We start from the raw sequence: 22,015 nt of genomic DNA on the forward strand, positions 1-22,015 counted from the left end.
TTTTTTTTTTTTTTTTTTTTTAAAATAGGGCTCTCTTCTACCTGACCTCCACTCAGTGTTCCTTCCCAAAATTTAAAGCAGCATTCAAGACTCATTTGTCTTGGCATTTCCCGACTTCATTGGGCTGAAGCCATGAGGACAAGTAGCCTAACGGCCTTTTTTTTTTTTTAAACTGTCCTTTGATATATATTAGAGTTCTAATATGATTTAGATTGTACACTGCTTGATTTGAAAAGCGGTTTAGCAATTATATAATAAACTAAAGTAAAACAGGAAGCAAAAATGACCCCATTAGAAAAATAAAATTTATTTGTAAAACTTTTATTCCGCTCAATCCAAATATCCTTGGTGGATAATAATGTATACATTCACAATATAAAACCAATAACATACAGCAATACATACATAGATCCCATCTATATTCTTCACAACACATCAACACCTCCTTAGAAATCATTTAATACTCTGAATACATATTTTCTATCCATTTAACTAAATTCTCTCCTCTCGCAATGCGCTTGTATAAACAAATACATTTTTAGCTCCTTCTTGAACGGCTTTACATCCTGGATTTTTCTTAACCTCAATGGCAAGCTGTTCCACAATGAGGTATCCGCTACATAAAAAGATGATCTAAATTAATTTAGTTTCACCAAACGGTTGTGAGGGTACATCAACTATTAATTGATCAGCAGATCTCAATGCTCTCGGGGGCTGATATACATGAAATTTTGCGGTCAGCACTTTTGAAGCCTGACCCATGACAATCTTGAAGACTTAAGCAAAAAATCTTAAACTTAATACGGCACTCTACAGGGAGCCAATGTAAACTTTTCAACACTGGAGATGTATGTTCATATCGATTATAACCTGTCAAGACTCATGCAATTCGCTCGGAGGGAAAGGTGAGTAGTGGAGTGCCTCAGGGATCGGTGCTGGGGCTGATTCTGTTCAATATATTTGTGAGTGACATTGCCGAAGGGTTAGAAGGTAAAGTTTGCCTATTTGCGGATGATACTAAGATCTGTAACAGAGTGGACACCCAGGAGGGAGTGGAAAACATGAAAAAGGATCTGAGAAAGCTAGAAGAATGGTCTAAGGTTTGGCAATTAAAATTAAATGCGAAGAAATGCAAAGTGATGTACTTAGGGAATAGAAATCCACGGGAGACGTATGTGTTAGGCGGGGAGAGTCTGATAGCTACGGACCGGGAGAGGGATGTTGGGGTGATAGTATCTGAAGATTTGAAGGCGACGAAACAGTGTGACAAGGCGGTGACCGTAGCTAGAAGGTTGTTAGGCTGTATAGAGAGAGGTGTGACCAGCAGAAGAAAGGGGGTGTTGATGCCCCTATATAAGTCGTTGGTGAGGCCCCACCTGGAGTATTGTGTTCAGTTTTGGAGGCCGTATCTTGCTAAGGATGTAAAAAGAATTGAAGCGGTGCAAAGAAAAGCTACGAGAATGGTATAGGATTTGCGTTACAAGACGTATGAGGAGAGACTTGAACTAAACATGTATACTCTGGAGGAAAGGAGAAACAGGGATATGATATGATACAGACGTTCAAATATTTGAAAGGTATTAATCTGCAAACGAATCTTTTCCGGAGATGTGAAGGCGGTAGAACGAGAGGACATGAAATGAGATTGAAGGGGGACAAACTCAAGAAAAATGTCAGGAAGTATTTTTTCACGGAGAAAGTAGTGGATGCTTGGAATGCCCTCCCGCGGGAGGTGGTGGAAATGAAAACGGTAACGGAATTCAAACATGCATGGGATAAGCATAAAGGAATCCTGTGCAGAAGGAATGGATCCTCAGGAGCTTAGTCGAGATTGGGTGGCAGAGCCGGTGGTGGGAGGCAGGGCTAGTGCTGGGCAGACTTATACGGTCTGTGCCAGAGCCGGTGGTGGGAGACGGGACTGGTGGTTGGGAGGTGGGGATAGTGCTGGGCAGACTTATACGGTCTGTGCCAGAGCCGGTGGCGGGGCTGGTGGTTGGGAGGCGGGAATAGTGCTGGGCAGACTTATACGGTCTGTGCCAGAGCCGGTGGTTGGGAGGCGGGGATAGTGCTGGGCAGACTTATACAGTCTGTGCCCTGAACAGCACAGGTACAAATCAAAGTAGGGTATACACAAAAAGTAGCACATATGAGTTATCTTGTTGGGCAGAGACCGTGCAGGTCTTTTTCTGCTGTCATCTACTATGTTACTATTTAACCAGCCATGTGCTGACTCTGCCCACAAAATAGCCAGTTTTGAATTTGGTGCTAACCGGACATTTTCAGTGACAGTAACCAGTTAAGTACCACTGAAAATGGCCAGTTAGCCCCAAACAAGCAACTTTACCGGCCAGAAGTCGTTTCTGGCCTGTTAAATCACTTTGAATATTGACTCTATACATTTTCCAAAGCAAAGCTCAGTAGAGCAAAAAATGAAGTCAGTCTTCTGGGGTTTCTTTTTTTTAAGACTTCTACATGAACTCATCTGTTCAATCACACACAAAAGAAAAATAATAATAATGGTCACTTCCCTGCAAAAACAATCATTAAGTCTAAATAATGGACATCTGGTTTACATTTAACCACTTTTTGAAAGCAGTCTTCTATTCTTCATAATAATGACAAGCATTTTTCAAGCAGATGATTTATGACCATAATTTTAGGAAAAAAAAGTGTAAGCTTTGGTCCAAATGGAATATACACTTCTATACTGTGAAAACTGATGAGACTAGAGAACACATGAGATATGGTGAAATATAGTTATACCCATTAATTTCCTTTCCTTTAGTCTGGCGGCATCATCCTGACTAGTGGGTTGCATTCCACTCCTACTAGCACATGGAGGTAGAGAACCAGACTTATCCCAGTGACATCACTGGTATAATGGGCTTGTGCTCTGTGGAAAACTCCAGTATGCATCTGCCAATGCAGTGGAAACTCCTATAAACCACTGCAGATATATATGAATTTAGAACCAGAAATGTTTTTTTGTTTGTTTTTTTTAAACACCTCTACAGATATGATATAGGTCTATAAAATAACTGAGTGGAGTGGACCAGGTAGACATGAATCACATCTTTGCTCTTGCCAAAAATACTAGGACTAGGTGGCACACAATGAAACTACTAAGTAGTAAATTTAAAACAAACCGGAAAAAAATATTTCTTCACTCAATGTGTAATTAAACTCTGGAATTTGTTGCCAGAGAATGTGGTAAAAGCAGTTAGCTTAGCGGGGTTTAAAAAATTTTCTAAAAGAAAAAAAGTCCATAAGCAATTATTAAGACGAACTTGGAAAAAATCAACTGCTTATTTCTAGGATAAGTAGCATACAGTCTGTTGGGATCTTGCTAGGTATTTGTGATCTGAATTGGCCACTGTTGGAAACAGGATGCAGAGCCTAATGGACCTTCAGACTATTCCAGTATGGCATTGCTTTATGAGAGAAAGAGAGATCCCCATAAGTCCTGTCAACTGAAGTCTTCTGGGGGAGGGGGGGGGGTTACAATGATGCAGCCGTACTGAAGAAAGGAAATTAACACATATGACTAAATTTCACCTTCCTTAGCATTCAGGCTGCATCACTGGGCAAGGGAAGACATGGCCCCCTGAACAGCAACACTGCCAAACATCCTAACAAGCTCTGGATGTGGCTAGCACATTCAATCTGTAATGTTTCACCAAGTAATGAAGCAAATTGCCCGTGCCCTCGTGTCGAGTGCACTCTCAACTAGGGGCACACTCATTTATTCATGCAGATATAAGCAACCTCAATAGCTGCCTTTTACCCAACATGCAATGGAGGCCTTGGATGCCACCTGGCCATTTCAGGATCTATGGAATAGACAAAGATATGATTGGAGAGATGAAATGCATTTGTCCCCTGAAAGGTATCTCAGGAGGACTCTGCAGAGGTCCAGTTTGTGGAGCCTCCTAGCTGAAGAGTCTGACCCTTGATCCACAAAAAGGAGGGCAAGCAGACCTCCTGGTTCACATGGAAGGGAGAGAGAGATCACCTTCAAGAGGAAGGAGGGAACCGTGCAGATGGAGATGTAGTTGTTGGAGAAAGAAATTTACAGTAGGTGAATTGCCTTAGTGTGATTTAGAGAGAAAGAAAATAAATAAATACCAGATTAGATTTGGAGGAGAAATGTCAGTGTACACCCTGGTTCAGTTGGGTTTTCCCAGGGATTAGAACCTTATCAGCATTATTTCCTGCCCCAGACTAACTCATTATCTGGCACTGGAATGGTATCTAACCTTTCTGCAAATGACATTCAGCTGATTAAATGACCAAATAAAGTAATGGAGGGATCTAAATGTGAAGATGGGACTGTCAGACATTTTCATTTTTAAAATTTTCATTTCATTTAAAAAAAGTATATAATGCTCCTATTTCTTTATCATCCTGCTAGACCAGTCCAGACCTATGAGTTAGGTGCCCTTATTTGCAGATAGATACAGAGACTTAAGGATTGCAATGACATCAACAGGTGGTACAGCAAGGAACACTTCAGTATTTCTCTGCAGATGGTGCAGATGAATTGATGCAGCAGTTTCTCTTTTTTTGTTTTTCAGCTTTTGGAACAAATTCCCAGAGCTTTGGTCTGTGGCTTTTGGCTCCAAGGCTGAAGTCTCACCGGAGAATGGACTTGGATCCTGATATCTGAGCAATGGCCAGACCGCTAGTTAAGGCAGAAGAGGGCTGTTAGTTCATGCTTAGCAGCCGGATCCTCAATCTAAGGGCCTTTGCTCAATGTGCCAGGCTGCACTGGGGCCCGTGAAGCAAAGCAGCAGGGGTAAGCCTCACTTTTACTTTCTCCCTGGACTATGGCTGAGTACTTGCATGAGAAGATTCACAAGATTAACCTTGAGTTCTCAACTGAGTCACCACCTCCTCTGCTTCCCCCAGTCCATTCTGTCAACCTTCTTCAACAACTGCCATCTTTTCTTGTTTTTCTGAACATCACTGAAGAGAAAACTGCACATTTTCTTTCCTCCTCCAAACCGTTCCTCTGACCATATTCCCACCCATCTACTCAGCATTCTCTCTCAGACTGTTATCCTTTCTATCTTGTCATATCCTCAATCTTTCACTTTCCACTACAACTGTTCCCGATGCCTTCAAACATGCATAGTTACACCACTCCTCAAAAAACTTTCACAGAATCCCACCTGCACTTCCAACTATCGCCCCATCTCCCTCCTCCCTTTCTTATCCAAGCTACTTGAAAGTACTGTTCACAGAGCCGATGTCTTGACTTTTTCTCATCTCAAACTATTCTTGATGCATTTCAACCTGGTTTCGCTCTCTACATGCAACTGAAACAGCCCTTGTTAAAGTCTCCAATGACTTGTTCCAGGCCAGATCCAATGGCTTCTATTTTAGCCTTATTCTTCTCAATCTGCTGCTTTTGACACTGATGATCACCACCTACTCCTCGATATGCTGTCCTCCCTTGGATTTCAGAGCTATGTTCTTCCTTGGTTTTCTTCTTCTCTCTCCTACTGCACTTTTAGTTTATGCTCTAGTGGACTCTCCTCCACTACTATGCCACTATCAGTCAGTGTACCTTGAGATCTGTCTTGGATCTCTTATTTTCTCCAAGGACAAGCAGGCATAATATTCTCACATGTGGGTGACATCATCCACAGAGCTCAGTGCGGACCCTACCATTGTACACTGTCACTTTAAAACTTTAAGGCAGTGCCCCCACTACACATACACAGGCACCTTCCCACCCCAATGCTCAAGCGTGCATCAGTAGTCTAGCAGTTTTTCTAATCTCTCTCAGCACATCAACTTTGATTGCCGGTACCTTCCCTTTTTGGGGATATTTTTTCTTCATATTTTCTTTTTCTTTATTAATTTTATTCAATGTTTCATTTTTTAAAATTATTTTTCATTTTTCAGCCTTTGAGCCCTTTTTTTTGCCCAGGAAGCATCAACAATTTTCGGGAACTCGACTACTCAAGCTCCCTAGGCCATTGAATCTTTTGACCTTGCATTGGCCATTTTTCCCTCCATGTCACTGAGGGTGCAGAGTGTCTTTAAATAAGTGTACTCAATGCAATAGGGTCATTTCAGACACCCTCATAACTGATTTGTTCAGTGCTTAGGTCCAGAGCATCAGGACATAGTGTGGCTCCTGCCTGCATATACAAGCGAGGACACTTAAAGCCCACAGAGTCCAGCGTGAAAAACCTTTTGGTTCTGCATCGGCATCATGCACGGCAGGAGACTGTCTCGGTGTGGAACCTGCATCAGTGTCAGCATCAACATCGGGTGCACCGATCCAACATCGAGACAAGTCCGACATCGAATTGGGTACAGTGACCATGTAAGGACTCTACGTTCTCTTTATCAGTGCTGTGTGCATCGAGAAACCTGCAGTACAAAAAAACCTAAGCAGCATTACCATCATTCTTCCTCCAGGCATTCTGCCAACACCTCCCCTGAATTGACATCCTTGATGCATGGGAAGCGTCCATGCCGCAGTGACTACTCTCCTTCTCTCCAACTTTCCAATAAGTGCCTTCGAGGTCTCCTAGGTCTGCACAGGCTACAACTCAAGCTGCATCCGCGTCCACACCACTTTCTCAGCCAGTACAGACGCCTACTCTACAGGACGAAATGCGGGCTATGCCGAAAAAGGAGTTCTTCGGGGCTTCCTCATACACAGTCTATACAAGCATACAGGGTGCTTGCACCAGCCTCAGCACCACGAACCCGACCAATGCATGCGTTGACATAAGTACATAAGTATTGCCATACTGGGAAAGACCAAAGGTCCATAAAGCCCAGCATCCTGTTTCCAACAGTGGCCAATCCAGGTCACAAATACATGGCAAGATCCGAAAAAGTAGAAAACATTCTATACTGCTTATCCCAAAAATAGTGGATTTTCTCCAAGTCCATTTAATAATGGCCTATGGACTTTTTCTTTAGGAAGCCGTCCAAACCTTTTTTAAACTCAGCTATGCTAACCGCCTTTACCAAATTCCTCTGGCAACGAATTCCAGAGTTTAATGACACATTGAGTGAAGAAACATTTTCTCCAATTCGTTTTAAACTTACTACATTGTAGTTTCATCGCATGCCCCCTAGTCCTAGTATTTTTGGAAAGCGTAACAGACGCTTCACATCTACCCGTTCAACTCCACTCATTATTTTATAGACCTTATCATATCTCCCCTCAGCCATCTTTTCTCCAAGCTGAAGAGCCCTAGCCGCTTTAGCCTTTCCTCACAGGGAAGTCATCCCATCCCCTTTATCATTTTCGTCGCCCTTCTCTGTACCTTTTCTAATTCCACTATATCTTTTTTAAGAAGCGACAACCAGAATTGAACACAATATTCGAGGTGTGGTCGCACCATGGAGCGATACAAAGGCATTATAACATCTTCATTTTTTGTTTTCCATTCCTTTCCTAATAATACCTAACATTCTATTTGCATTCTTAGCCGCAGCAAGCACACTGAGCAGAAGGTTTCAACGTATCATCATCGATGACACCTAGATCCCTTTCTTGGTCTGCAACTCCTAATGTGGAACCTTGCATGACGTAGCTATAATTCGGGTTCCTCTTTCCCACATGCATCACTTTGCACTTGCTCACATTAAACGTCATCGACAGAGGAATTTTCTCCAACCTTGGAGACTCATCTGCCTCGACGAAGAGCGACACTCTAGTCGACACTCTCTTCCACATACTTTAAGAACAGTACTGTTCTTGAAGTATGTGGAAGAGAGTGTCGACTAGAGCGTCGCTCTTCAAAGTACTGAAGATTCAGACTCGGAACCTCTCCTGGAAGACAGAGCAGGACCCACAGGATCTCAGCTGAGTATTATGGCATTCCATCTGATCCTTCTCTACCACTTGAGAAGTCACCTCCAGAAAGTATAGCCTTTCCTGGCTTTGTCTGTGAGATGGCCCAAGCCATACCTTTCAAACTGGAGACAGATGAAGAACCTTGTTCAGAACTTTGAGGTTCTAGGTTATGACGCCCTTCCTAGAGAATGAATCACTGTTCCATTTCATACAGTTATGAAAAATACGCTGATCAAAAACTGGGAGACTCCACTAACAGTTCAAGCTGGTCCAAAGAAAGTTGATACAATGTACAGGATACAGAAAAGCACTGGGTTTGTGGGAAAAAAAAACTCAAGTTATCCCATCATTCCTTAGTTGTAGAATCTGCTTTAAAATGTACACCAGTTTGAGATCTCATGCTTATGCCCCCCCCTCCAGGCAAAGAAGCTAGAACATTAGACTTTTGGCAGAAAAACATTTCAAGTTTCAGTGCTACCCCAATTGTATATTAATCAGTTTTATTCCACAATTTACTTAAAGTCTCTAATACAGAAGTCCTTCCTCCTGAAAAGGCTGAGTTCAAGCTTCACAGGAAACTTCTAGATTGTTGTAAATATCTAGTAAGACAGGCCTTTGATGCTTTTGATGTCTCTTCACACATTTCTACCTCAAGAGTAACAATGTGGTGTCTTTCCTGGCTCAGGGTCTCGACCTCAAATCTGCTGTCCCTTGTGGCAATAACTTGTTTGGTGACAAAGTCGAGGAAGTGACTGACCTAATTAAAAAGCAAACAAATACTATTAAAACTATATCCAGGCCACAGACTTCTGCTGCCTGCCTCTTCTTCTAGAAGATTTGCAGGAGGTTTTTGACACTCCAATTACTAAACATCTAAGCGTTGTATATCCCTACTCCTCTACCTCAAAGGATTATGCCTCAATGCTCACATCCACGACAGCAGTGGGGATAGAAATCAGACGACTCCTCAGTCTAAACAACCACCCAATTCTGGACTCCTTCTTACAGAGAAATGTACCCGTCCAGTTATCTGTGCCAAGCAACCTACCAGTAGGAGGCAGACCTATCCTCTTTCAACAAAGGTGGCCCCTCAACCTCCAATCATTGGGTGCTATGTATCATACAGCACAGTTACGCTCTGCGTTGGGGGGAAAAAAGGCATCCCAACCATCCACCAAGAGTCTCGTTTCAACTCCCCTAAATGATAGCACTTCGGGAAGAGATCTTTGCCCTCTTCCTACAGAATGCAATTGAATCAGTTCCTCTGCCGAAGGGGCTCAAGGGTTTTACCCCAGATACATAAGTACTGCCATACTGGGACAGACCAAAGGTCCATCAAGCCAGCATCCCGTTTCAAACAGTGGCCCAATCCAGGTCACAAATACCTGACAGATCTCAAAAATGTACAAAACATTTCTATGCTGTTTATCCCAGAAATAAGCAGTGGATTTTCCCCAAGTCCATTTTAATAATGGTCTATGGAATTTTCCTTTAGGAAGCCGTCCAAACGTTTTTAAAACCCCGCTAAGCCAACCGCCTTTACAACATTCTCTGGCAACAAATTCCAGAGTTTAATTACAAGTTGAGTGAAGAAAAATTTTCTACTTTGTAGCTTTATCGCATGCCCCCTAGTCCTAGTATTTTTGGAAAGAGTAAACATACGCTTCACGTCTGCCTGTGCCACTCCACTCATTATTTAGACCTCTATCATATCGCCCCTCAGCCGTCTTTTCTATGAGTGACTAGGGCTCTTCAGCCTTTCCTCATAGGAAAGTCGTCCCATCCCCTTTAACATTTTCATCACCCCCTTCTCTGAACCTTTTTTTTAAAGCAATTTACAAACAATTTCCAAGAATAAATCTTGATACAGAAAAATGAATAATATAAAGCAAACTTGCAATTACAAAATTATAACAAGGTGACATATTATCCAAACTTAGTCCACTATTAGAGTGGAAAACAAGGCACAATACCAAGGAAAAATAACATTCACTAATCAGAATAGAGACAAGGCAGGAGCAACACAGGAATATACCAAAACTGATTACGGAGTAGATGATAATACCACTCCTGGGTGCGAAAGTGGAGTTACTACTATCTTAGATTCCAGAAGGAACTCGAATATTAACATATTTCACTGAATTCAATTTCAATACACATTTATATGGAAAGTTCAGCCAGAAAAGGACTGCTCAGTTGAAAAGCACAAGGGCGAAATTTAAGGAAAGTTGGCGCCTCTTTTGGGTTGCTCTAGATACATCTGGAAATATTCTAATCTTACAATTCAAGAAAGTCTCTTCTCTATGACAAAAATAATTGTTTTAATATCCAATCTTTATCAGGATGTAATACAAAAGTTACAATTAGTGTTGCTGGTTTTAAACCCAAATTATCATCTTCAAGTGTTTGTGTAAGATTTAAAGTCTCAAAAGATACTTTGGCTCCTTCAGCTACAAGCCGATCAGTTGTCTTCTTGTTATAAGGCTGCAAATAATAAATTTTTGAAACCGGAGGATATGCTTGTTCTGAATCTTCAATATTTCATATATATATATATATGTGCAACAGAAAGCTGTCTTGGGGAAATTTAGTAACCAATCTTATTTTGCAGCCATAAATTTTTTCAATCATATTTGCTTGGATTTGTGACAAGATTGTATGTCTTTACTATGTCTCAATCTTTTTCTCTAATACTGAGATTTTATTTTCCAATATAGAGACCTTTTCTGAGGGAATTTGAACTTGCTGAAATACAGACACCGATTTTTGAGAAAAAGATGTCTCTAGACTCAAAAGGGCCTCCCATATAGCGTCCAACATTATAGTTGATGATTTAATTGGAAGAAAAGACTTACTTAATGAAATGGATTCAGTCAGGGAGTTTCCAGATCGTTGTATCTCTTTCTCCGTAGTTGTCTCGCCAGAAGCGCCGACGCCATGCTGTGCCGCGCTCATGCTCGCGGTAGTTTTCGGCACTCCATTGCTAGAGTATAACCCCGCTACAAGAAGTAGTACCGCCTCTTCGGATCATAGAGATCTCTGCTCGACTGCCGGCATAAAAAGGAATCCTAATCTCAGGACTTAAAGATGTTTCAACTTGCTGAGGGAGAGGTTCACCTCCCGCAGCGAAGGTTCAAGTCATGCTACAATTCTTGGAGTAGCAAAGCAATCCATGGGCTCCACTACTGGTAAAACAGGTGTAACAGGGCTTACATGCTGTCTACCTCTCCTTTTAGGCATAGAAAAAACGAAGTGTAATACATAGAATAACGAAGTCAGAGTAGGACCGGAGCTACTTCACTGCGCTCCCTTCAAGCCACCATCTTGTTCCCCACGGATCTACACCTTTTCTAATTCCACTATATTTTTGAGATGCAGTGACCAGAATTGAACACAATATTTGAGGAACGATACAAAGGCATTATAAACATCCTCACTTTGTTTTCCATTCCTTTCCTAATAATACCCAACATTCTATTTGCTTTCTTAGCCGCCGCAGCACACTGAGCAGAAGGTTTTCTGATACCATAGAAGATGGGGGGAGGGGGGGCAGGAACAGCCAATTTTTCACCCGAGATATTTAAACAAATTCCTATTCAAAAAACAAAACTTGCATGGTTTCCCTGGGATCACTTCTCCCCAAGATCCAACTCAGAGACTGGTTTTGCGCTGAAGCGGCATCCAGTAAGACTTGCAAAAACCACTAGCATCCATTCCTTTAAGCAAAGTGTCAGTCAAAAACAGTAAGAGTTTCACTATTGGGTTTGTATTGTGAAATATCCGTGTTTCATGGCTCTAAAAAGCACAGGGTTTATTATTGAGGTTCTGTCGCCAAACTTAATTCCCAGAAAAAGCTAGAAAAAGAAAATTTAAGATTTACAAGTTTAAAAATCAAAAACAGTTTATGTAAGCACTTTCTAATATCTTTACACAATTGAAAGGAGATTGGATGGAGCCTGGAAAACATGGCATAATACAAATTAGTCTAACTGCTTTCTCACGTTTCTTCCCTGAAGGAAAACATTGTAATTTCTTTTCTTTGAACTTTTGTCCTTTTCCCTTCTTGTTTATTTATTACAAACCACTTGGCTGGCATTGCCAATCTGCAGATATATCAAAACACAATAAAAGCAAGATGCAGGTGATGCCAAAATAGCCAAAATAATCAGAGAGAGAAACAGATGAGACACCAGCAGAGAAAAGTGTGTAATACTGGAAAATGAGTAACGTAAGACAGGTCTGGCAGCCAAGTGAAAGGAAGGAGAACTTTATTTTACAAAAACTTGATATTGCAGTTCACCAAAAGCCCAAAGCATGTTACAAATAGTATTGCAAACATATAAATAAGAAACTTAAAATAAAATAAAAACCCAGGAGGCAGAGGCAGTAACTCAGCACCTAATCTATTTGGAGATAGGTAGCCTTTCCTTTTCTTGGAACCAAGCATATGCATCTAAGTTGAACCTGACATAAAGCATTATACAATTAATAAGGCCATAACCTGAGTAAAAAGGAGTATCGATAGAATAATAAATTGGGCATAATATTGTACAGAAAATCATTACTAATAAGGACAAGAGACCACAAAACTAAGGAAAAAAAGCTCTTGCGTGGAAAAATATACAGAAGAAAAAATAAAATCACTGCGTGTAGAGGTGTCACTAATAGATGAGTACCTAATGGAATGCAGATGCTCAGAACAAGACAAATATCATGCTGAACTATCTTAAATTCATATTTTCAAATAGTAAATTGGAAATAGTAGAAGCTCAAAAATTGCCAAATAAAACCAAATAGAACCCAAAGCAACTCTACATATAGCTGGGAAAGAATACAACTTAATGTAGTGGGGTTTAAAAATGGGAATATTAGGTTCTTACCTTGGTAATTTCTTTCCTTTAGTCACAGCAGATGAATCCATTACGAATGGGTTGTGTCCACCTACCAGCAGGGGGAGATAGAGAACACTGAAAACCATAGTGCCTCTAGGACGGCTAGCTCCATCTGCCTCTCAGTATTTGAAGCTTCCAAAGCAGTGTTAAATCGCAAAGTAGCATAACATGAACTTTCCTCACAGCGAACGACGCCCCAGAACAGGAGCAATAACACAAAGGAGGGACGAACTCAACCTCCTGTAGTAGAACAGAAATCCTGAAGACTGTTTTCCAACTTCTCCCAATGAAGGAACATGTCTGCAGGAAAACTAACACAAAACAGAGTCAATCAGGGAGGGATCATGGATTCATCTGCTGTAACTAAAGGAAAGAAAATTACCAAGGTAAGAACCTAATTTTCCCTTTCTTGTCATCAGCAGCAGATGAATCCATTACGAATGGGATGTATCAAAGCAATCCCTAGATAGGGCGGGAACAAGCCACACCACGCACCAGCACTTGTGCTCCAAAAAGCGCGTCCCTCCTGGCAGCCACATCCAGTCTGTAATGACGGGCAAAAGAGAGCATAGAAGCCCAAGTAGCTGCACTACATATCTCTTGAAGAGAGAGTACTCCCGTCTCAGCCCAAGAGGAAGAAATCGCTCTTGTGGAATGTGCCTTAAAAGCGTCAGGCGAACGCCGGCCAGATAGCAGATATGCAGAAAAAATGGCTTCCTTAAGCCAACGGGCTATAGTGGCTTTAGACGCTGGAGACCCTCTGCGAGGACCTGACAACAATACAAAAAGGTGATCAGAGGTCCTGAAAGCATTTGACATCTACAGATACTGCAACAGAGCCCTGCACACATCCAGAAGGTGCAACTGCCCAAAAGATTACGGAAACTCCTCCCTAGAAAAGGAGGGCAGATAAATAGGCTGGTTTAGGTGAAACGCTGAAACCACCTTAGGCAGGAAGGAAGGCACTGTAAGAACCATACTCCGGACTCTGAGAATTGCAGAAATGGGTCTCGACAGGACAGCGCCTGGAGCTCAGACACCCGTCTCGCAGATGTAATGGCCACCAAAAAGACTGTTTTTAGAGTCACATCCTTCTCCGAAGCTCGCCTCAGCGGCTCGAAGGGCGAACACTGAATAGCCTTTAATACTAGCCCCAGGTTCAAAGCCGGACAAGGGGCCCGCACGGGAGCTCAGCTAAACGCGTTGTGATTGGCTCAGGGACTTCCAGGTCTCTCAGCTGAAGTGAAGCACTGCAAAAAAAGATGTTTTTATTATTGCAGGGGGAATGACGGCCAAAATGGACGTTTTTTTTGGGATGGGCGCCCTCAACTGCACTGTCCTCTGGATCAAGCCGCATCGGAGGGGTGAGCAGCGCGGCGTCTTTGGGGGGGGGGGGACAGCCAAAATGGGCGTTTTGGGGGGGGGGGGGATAGGCGTCCTCAACTGCACTGTCGAGCCACATTGGAGGGGGGGAGCGGCGCGGCGTCTTCGGCGGCACAGGGAGGTGTATTTGGCATGCTTACAGCAGCCAGCATAATGCTTAGCTGCTCTGCGCATGCTCGACCGGCTGACTGACCGACTGTTTAACGATGGAATAGAGAATGCAAGTGAGCTACAACGAGCAGCTCATTTGCATTCCTTTTCCTTAATGCATGCCCGTTCCTTACCGATTTGCTAAGGGAATCGGTAAGGGAAGGGCTCTAACGATTGTTTAGTGCATCTGGCATTTAGAGGCATATTTTCAAAGCACTTAGACCAGCGTTTTTCAACCAGTGTGCCACAGCTGCTCCCCAGGTGTGCTGCAAGAGTTGGGCCAGCTTGGATTAAGTTTTCTTGTCTATAGCAGTCGGTGGCATGGAGCAGCGATTTCATACAGCCTGCTTGCACCAACCTCGGAGTCTTCTCTCTGACAACTTCCTGTTTCAACAAAAGTGGGAAGCATCAAAAAGAAGGCTCTGGGGTTGGCATGAGCAGGCTGTATGAAATTGCTGCTCGCTGCCATCAATTGGTAGAGACAAGAAAACTTTTAAAAGGTACTGGGGGGGGGGGGGGGGGGGAATCAAAAGAGACAAGGAGAGGTGCCTAGTCGCCAGCTGGAGAGAGGACAGGAGGGAGAGATGCTGGACTATTTTTCGTGGTCGTGAGGGGAAGAAAAGGTAAATGCTGGACTATTTGTGAGGGAGGGAGAGAAGGTAAAATGCTATTACTACTACTACTTATTTCTATAGCGCTACTAGACTTACGCAGCGCTGTACACTTGGATGGACTATGAATGAAAGGGGAAGAACGACAAATGATGGACCATGTGTGGAGGTGCGGGTGGGAGGGGGAAGAGAAAGAAGGTAAAATGCTGGACCATGTGTAGGGGTGTGTCTTGACCATTTTAGAACCGTGTAAGTGTGTCATGAGATGAAAAAGGTTGAAAATCTCTGACTTAGACTTACGAAGTACTTTGTACGTCTAAGTGCTTTGAAAATGAGTCCCTAAGTGTTCTTGCATCAGTTCTTGAAGATATTAGAACAACAGACAATGATTCCAACTTTGTGAAAAGCCTTCTCTGTATTGTATAGCACGAATGACTTTTTTTTTTTTACTTTCACTTAAGTTTGAAATGTGTTCATCACTATACTTTTACTTAAGTATTAAAATATACATTTATTTTTACTTTTATTCAAGTACTTTGAACACCACTTACTATGGATTGGGTTATTCTTCCTTATGTATCATTTTGTAATTGTCCATATTAAATTTCACCTGCTATTTAAATATTCAGTCTCCTAGCCTATCCATTTACTCGTTCTAATTTCCATATTATTAAATATTAAAAGCACTGGTCCCAGTATGACCCCCTGAGGCATGTCACTATTCACCATTCTCCACTAAAAAAAAAAAATTGACCACTTAAACCTACTGTGTCTTCCAACTTTCAACCAGTTTCCAATCCATAATAGGACATTTCCTCTTATCCCCGACTTACATTTCCTCAGAAGTCTCATCAGAAACTTGGATAAATGTTTTCTGAAACTCCAGTCATACTGTTTCAACTGGGTCACCTTTTATCCACGTTTATGAATGCCTTAAAAAAGTATAGCAGACAGGACAGCAAGACTTCCCTTGGCTAAATCCAGGTTGGCTTTTTCTCATTAAACCATACATATTTATGTTCCTTATTATGGTAGAAGCTATTCTGCCCCATACTGATGTGAGGCCAACCTAATCACAGGTGAGAGAGAAGAAGACGGTAGCAAGATCAGTTTACTACTAAAGGACTTGTTTAAAAGTATTTTCAGAATACAGGATGATACCTAAGTCCACTAAGAGGTACCACTGTACACACCTGTTAAAGCAGGCTCCGAGTCAGGCATGGGAAATCTGTGGATCTATGAACCCAACTAAGTCAATGAAGTATAAAAATGATTTGAAGTTCACCTTGATAAGTTTTCAGACTGTTTAGATTAAGGTTAATGTAATATATTCATCTATGAGTTCAGTCATCTAGTTTCCCCCAAATTTGGATAGCAGGATTGCCAATACAACAATTTCTAATATATGCCTGAAAGAGGTCACAGGGGGAATATTTGGGCCCTTTTAACTGACAAAATTTAATTTATCTTTGTGAGTCTATGTGGAAGGATGTTCAGAGGATAATTTCTGCCAAGCTATGGGTTAGCTCCCTTGTCATACCCCATGACTAGGACTTGTAATTCAGAACTGGCTCAACGGTTTGACTAGTAATGTTTCATTTTCCCAAGCTAATTTTCCTGTAAAACTTTTCCAGGCTTTATTCATAGCTGAGGAAAGTAGGCTTGAGCCAAGATATTTCTTTTCTTGTAATTTATGCACTATCATGATTGGCTGTTTGCCAAGGAGAGGAATATAAATGTTTATAATTAAATAAAATATTGGACTGGTCTCAAATATTCTATTTCTAGGGAAATGATCAAAAAGCAGCATACCAAGCAACTGATTTTACACAGCGAGGACACACAACCTTCGATTCCTTCCAGTCAGGATTCTGATGAGGGTTAATACAGTTTCTGTACCATAACACCAATCAATACCATTCGGAACCATGCTAATGAGGACAAAGATCCAGCTTTGATTCTTCTCGACATATCTACAGCTTTTCAATATCAATGACCATTTTTCCTGATACGTTTGAATGAATTAAGAATGGGAGGAGGGATTTTAGTATGGCTGAACTCTAACAGACCAGTGTTGCATGATAAAGCAAAAGCATGACTCAGTCCCAAAATCATTACGGTGGAGTTCCTCAAATGTCAATTTAAAGATTCATTCTTTGGTGGATTTGATTGAGTCTGATACTGGTGTCATCTTTAGGCCAATGACTTACAATTATTTGTTGCTGAAGCCGACGATAAAAGGTTTAATTATTTCACCTTTAAATGAATACCTTGCTCAAGTATTACGATGACAAATTCAAACTGAAATATGAACCCTTTCCTAAACCACTCAACACAGAGCTGGTGCATAATCTGGGGGTCTACCTAGATCTTGAATTGCACATGAAGGGTCATAGGTCTGCTGTAGTGAGGACCTCTTATCTGCAAATGGAGCTGTTTACATCATTTGCTAATTTGCAAACAAGTAGGTCATGCCTTAATTACCAGCCATATAGATTTTTCTGATTCTTTGTATCAGGGACTACTTCAGGGTGAGTATAAGGATGTTTACATTACCAATTCCTACAGAACACTAATTTCTGGGGAAAAAAGTTAACTTATCACATCACTCCTTCACTGGATGCCTTTCACTGGCTACCAACTGAGGCCCAGATGCACTAACTCCACAGTAAAAGCCCTTCCCTTACCGATCCCCGGTAGCTGCTTAGTGATTCTGAAAAAAACGGGCATGAATGAAGGAAATCGCATGCAAATTAGCTGCTCGCTATTAGCTCATTTGAATGCGACTCCCTTCCTAGGGGGAGAAGACAGCTGGTCAGCTGAGCATGTGCAGAGCAGCCATGCGTTAAGAGTGGCTGCTCTGCACATGCCACAAATGGCTTCATACAAGCAGACAAGCTGTGTGTATAATAGCCATCTACAACTTTTTGTTGTTGTTGACCTTGACCCTGTTTAAAATGCTTCTGCAAGATGCTTCCTGTAGCCATGCTTCACCTCCTTTCCCAGGAAGGCTCCAATATCAATTGCCACAGAAGTGCTTGCCAATCACTGCGCATTTAGCTGACACTGGTGTCAGCTAAATGTGCTGTGATTGGCTGAGACAGACCAGCTGGAACGGCTCTAAAAGAAAAATCAAGAGTGCTCCTCAAGCTGCTGGCCATCGAGAGGAGCAAGAACCGGCAGATCAACTTCCTTGCACCAGCAACAGAGAGTCTGCAGCTCAGAGCAGCCCCAGACAGGCATTAACGAGAGGTGCAGACCTCCCGTTAGATTTTCCACGGTAAAGGTAGGGACCCGCTTTTGTGCATGCGGTCAGAAAACGGCTGTGCATCGCCTTGCATGCACATTGTAATAGTAATTAGCTCATTATAACAGCTATTAGCTCATTTGCATTCCGTTTTCATTAGCTGCTACCATGACAGGAAAATGGATCGGAGAACCCTTTTGTACCTGTCTCGTTTTACTACTTGCTCGCTAAACCAGCTAGAACTAGTTTAAAGACCACGTTGCTGGCTCGTTAGGTACAGTGCATTTACAGTGAAGTGAAAGGTTTTGCCCTCCCTCCTCCTGATTTCCCCCTATTATTACATATGTCACACTGAATGGTTTCATTATATTAAGAAGACTTTTGTACTCATCTGAACTATTGGCGTATTTCTGAAATGTCGGCTTAGGGGAAGTTAACATCTGACATGGCACATGGAACATGTTTTGCTTATAGCTTCCTCAAGGCTATCCCCTTATTATAGCCCACACTCATCCTGCCACCTGAAACTAATGTGGGTCTTGGGTCTTGTTCACATTAGATTCAGTTAGCATTACTAATAGAAGTGTCAAAACCAAGTGACTTTTGTACTACATATGAGAAACCGGAATAGCCTCAACTATCAACAAATGCAGAAACCAACAAAATGTAGCAGAAATTGTTCTAATTATATTAGGCACTACTAGTCCAATTAAAATACATTCCAAATGCATTTTGATATGTTGCCTGCATATATTACATCTTATGGAACTCCAAAAGGATACCCTCTTTGGCACAATGCGAGTGTTGAGCATTAGCAGTAAATCAGAGACATTAATTAAGCTCATCTCTAGCATACGGCAGCATAAAAGTAATTCAAGTTATTGACAAATTATAATCAACATATGAAATAAATAGTACATATAAAATAAACATTAACAAACACATGGAAAACTCATTTGAAAACATCAAAATCTGTCACATACTTTACACCACAAATATCACAGAACTGGTTCCCAAACCTGGTCCTGGAAGCAACCCCAGGCAGTCAAGTTTTCAGGATACCCATAATGAATATTTGAGAGAGATTAGCATGCAGATCTCTCATGAATATTAATTAAGGATATCTTAACTGGCTGGAGTGCCTCCAGGACCAGGTTTGGGAACCACTGCCACACAGGAAAGCATGGAATCCAGCAAAGAAATGATAACCACCACTTTCTGAAAAAAGTTACAAAACTAAGGGGTCCATTCACTAAGATGTGCTAAGAAAGGCACTTAGCACATTTTAACATGAAACTTTACTTCACATTTCTAAAATGGGGCTTTTTTTATTTTTGCAGGTACAGTGCTAATTTTTTCACTAGTGCATGTGGAAAAATTAACATGGGAGCACTTACCACCCCAGCGTTAGCTAGTCAATGTGCTAGTTGATTAATGCATCTATGTCCATTCTCTGACCTTGACGCCCCCTCTAAACATTATCTTTGATAAACAGCTAACACATATAGCACACGTAGACAAAATACCACAAAACGCTTTAACACACTTTGTGGTAGCCTGTTTTTCACACGTTAACCTCTGACGACTACAGTTGAAAGTGCAAATCTGCACACGCAGGCGATTTGCGCGTGCAACTTCATTGTTTAACAAGCTAATCAGCCACTAACAGGCAATTATCGGCACTAATTGCCACTAATTAGGAATTAGGCATGCAACTTTCTAAGCGTATTCTGTAAAGTGGTGCGTGTAAATTCTAATGTGTGGATCACAAAAGGGGTTGTGGCCATGGGAGGAGCATGGGCATTCCTGAAAATGGCGTGCACTGTTACAGAATATGCTCAATTCGATTAGATAGCATAAATAAGACGTGGGCATTTGCACCAGGTTTTAGATGGCATAAATGGCTGCGCCTGAATTTTAGTCGTAGGACGGCTGCTACGTGTATTCCATAAACCGCACCTAGCTTTAGCGCTAAGCAAGATTTTTTTTTTTGCGCCATATACAAAATCTAGCCCTAAGCACGCATTAGAGCTTAATACCCTTTAGTAAAAGGGCCCTTTTTTATGTCAAGCTGCACCTGCTAAACATCACCTTGGGTGAATCTCTTCATAAAGGCAGTTAATATCAATAAATAAATAAATTTACCCATCCAAACTCTTTATTATATGCTATGAGTCGCTTATCTACTCACTAAAAACGATGCACTTCTGAACCTAAGCAACAAGCTCAATGATAAATCATTTCACAGGATAGAAAACATTTACAGATATTAACAAAATTTAGAAGTAGCAACTGCAGGAAAATACACCCAGTCCTCTACCAAACGATTAAAAATGGCCCCAGGCACTGGTTTCAATACTTGCCAACAAAACAGGAACACCTTGCTCCAAATTACACATAACCACAAACTTGTGATGGTTGTGCCGCACAAATATAGCAAACTCATTTTCCCATGCTCTCAGGTTAGCTGGTTGCAGTTTGAAATAACTTAGCACTGTGGCTACTTAAAACTACAAATAAATATTTGTACCACTTGGTGGCACCAACTTTAATCACCACACCTTAATACATTTTTTGATATACTTGACAAAGTGTGTGTGTGTAAAACTATATATACACATACATTCATAAGAAAACATATCCTAAATGCATGTGTGTGTACATACCTACACACAAATTCTACATTTTTTGTGAAGTACAGCAGCCCATAATAACGGAGAAAAAAACTGCTTTATTAGAGTCTATCAATTCTCTCCTACACACCTCATCCATCCACTGGGCCAAGATATACAATTAAAGATAAACATTTAGCACTAGCAGCTGAATTTTGATAGTAAAATAAAATCATGAGAATATGTTACTACTGCAAACATTAAAAAAGAACCTATATCACAAAGAAAAGAAACTACTTCTGCTTTCAACAGAATTCTTAAGCAACACGGATTTTGCTGTTGCCTTTCAATGCTGCAATGAAAAAAAAAAAGCGTGCTATTCAGTTGTCCCACGCCTTTAAAAATACTTAATAGCAATAGTAGTAAATGCTCATTACCCACCAGGTTAAACTCAATACTGTATTAACAGCAGCCGTCTTTTATCCCACAGAAACACTTTAGGCTCTCTGCAAGTAATATAAAACAGCACGATGTCACACACAAGAGGACAAATGTTTGCCTTTCTTCTCTCATTCCTCCCCAGAGCATTTGTGAAATGATAAAAACAGTTATATGGCCCACACCCCTTTCCAACTTCGTCAAAAGACAGCATCCAAAAAAAAAAAAAATGACATCAGCTAGCGCCTCTCGTTCCCTCTCTCTCTCACACACACACATAAAACACAAGGAAACAAATTTCTGACCCTTCCCTCCCGCCCCCAAGCATGCATGCAAAGTTTAAAACACACAAAATGCAAAGTCCCTCCTCCTTCTTACATTCCACTACACAAATCCTCTATAAGAAAATCCGAAGCTCCATCTCTTTTTTTCATACAAATACTGCTGGCTCTGCAGCAACGGAAGAAACAATCACACGTACCATTAGCAGCGGTAGAATCCCTGGCGCGCGCCACCGGCCCAGAGACCTAATACCACAAGACCTCCACACACACAGGCTATTCCGCCTCGCAGAGCTCAACAGCAGAAACACCGCTTCAGGAGACTGAGGGCGACGATAGCAGTACACTCTCCCCGCCCAGTTCTTCCACCCACCACGCCTCCTCCACCTTCTTCTCCTCCTACTCAGCGGCTTTTCCGGCCTCTGTAACACGACTCCCCTTCCTAGGTTCCGTCCGAGAGGCGTATGCGACAACGGCCGAGCAAGCATGCGCGCGGATACCAAGCGCTTCTCAGGTTGGAACCCGTAAAGGCTGCTGGGAGATGTTGTTTTTACACCCCCGACCTAAAGAGGA

The 22,015-nt window shown here is 41.7% G+C and overlaps 1 protein-coding gene across 5 annotated transcripts in view; it reads right to left on the bottom strand.

Annotated features, from left to right (window-relative positions):
- ADD3 (adducin 3) overlaps nt 1–21,778 on the bottom strand; it is a 202,164-nt gene extending 180,386 nt beyond the window's left edge. For 2 of the 5 annotated variants that reach the window (XM_030202774.1, XM_030202771.1), the window contains exon 1: nt 21,643–21,778. The gene's annotated coding sequence lies outside the window, so the exon portion shown is untranslated. Of the gene's footprint in view, nt 1–21,164; nt 21,366–21,642 lie in introns of those variants that run through there. The other 3 variants (XM_030202772.1, XM_030202776.1, XM_030202773.1) reach the window with 3 other exon arrangements.
- Between the last annotated feature and the right edge of the window lie 237 nt (nt 21,779–22,015).

The sequence above is a fragment of the Microcaecilia unicolor genome, chromosome 5, assembly GCF_901765095.1.
Source record: "Microcaecilia unicolor chromosome 5, aMicUni1.1, whole genome shotgun sequence".
In the NCBI taxonomy this organism is placed as follows: Eukaryota; Metazoa; Chordata; class Amphibia; order Gymnophiona; family Siphonopidae; genus Microcaecilia; species Microcaecilia unicolor.